At 29.3% G+C, this 1,048-nt stretch overlaps 1 protein-coding gene across 1 annotated transcript in view; it reads left to right on the top strand.

Annotated features, from left to right (window-relative positions):
• Positions 1-931: 931 nt before the first annotated feature.
• LOC115209924 (probable serine/threonine-protein kinase DDB_G0282963) overlaps positions 932-1,048 on the top strand; it is a 48,923-nt gene continuing 48,806 nt past the window's right edge. The window contains exon 1 of the mRNA XM_029778528.2: positions 932-1,048. This exon is cut by the window's right edge and continues 135 nt beyond it. The gene's annotated coding sequence lies outside the window, so the exon portion shown is untranslated.

Genomic DNA, 1,048 nt, shown 5'->3' with positions numbered 1-1,048 from the left:
AGTTCCACTTGACATTAGTATTGGTAGTGTATGGCAGAGACAATTGTGTTGCTTCAAATATTTAATGAAAATATATAAATAAACAAGTTACTTATTCATATACTGGTACATATATGTAGGATACTGATATATATATAAAGATGTACTGAAGTAATTGTTGATACTGATATATATAAAAATGTCCTGAAGTAATTGTTGATATTGCTACAAATAAAGATGTCCTGAAGTAATTGTTTTTTGTAACCAAGGAAGAGATACATAGAGAAAGCATAAATAAGAACTGATAGCTGGGTAAGTAGATAGCTGGGTAAGTAGGAGACAGAAAATAAATAACAGCTTAAGGTAGATAAAAGAAAACCTATGAGGTGAACTTTTATGGACTCTGTCAACAAGTAAAATGGAACATGAAATTCATAGTTGGATTACTTCTGTGTAAGAATTATATTTCCTCATTCCTATAGTGTAAAAAGAAAATGACCTGTGTTTCAACTACTGTTATATTTTGGTGGCTTATCTGTTCGTCATCTGTTGCTGGTTGACTTCTTGGAAATAAAACCAAATGAGGTACAACTTGAACCACAAGTCTACTGCTAGACATAGTATGTGGTTCTGTGAATCCATGCAACACAGAAAAATGTTATCTATAGAGTATAACATTTTTTCATCAAAATACAAACAACTTTAAAACGTCCATTTATTAAATTATTAAATTTACACGTAAAGAGCGTAAGCTTTATTAAATGTAGCTTCACTGTGATTTGAAATGAGTGAAGAAAAAGGAATGCCTCTTGAAATATACTAGAAACTTTATAACAGATTAAATTTATTAAACACCCATTTGTAAATAATACCAAATTATATATATATATATACATATATAAATACTTAAGATTATTTGACGATTGTCAGAATGTTCCGTTAGTTTTTCCACTAATCATTCTGATTATTTCCCTTAGGAAAAAAAAAATAGAAGAAAAAGAAACAGTAGAAAGAAAAAAAGAAAACGAAAACCATTTTGCAGAGGGGCCTAGCTATATTTTGGAACAGC

This window comes from Octopus sinensis, linkage group LG3, assembly GCF_006345805.1.
Source record: "Octopus sinensis linkage group LG3, ASM634580v1, whole genome shotgun sequence".
NCBI classification, from domain to species: Eukaryota; Metazoa; Mollusca; class Cephalopoda; order Octopoda; family Octopodidae; genus Octopus; species Octopus sinensis.
This window is presented reverse-complemented; position numbering and strand designations above follow the sequence as displayed.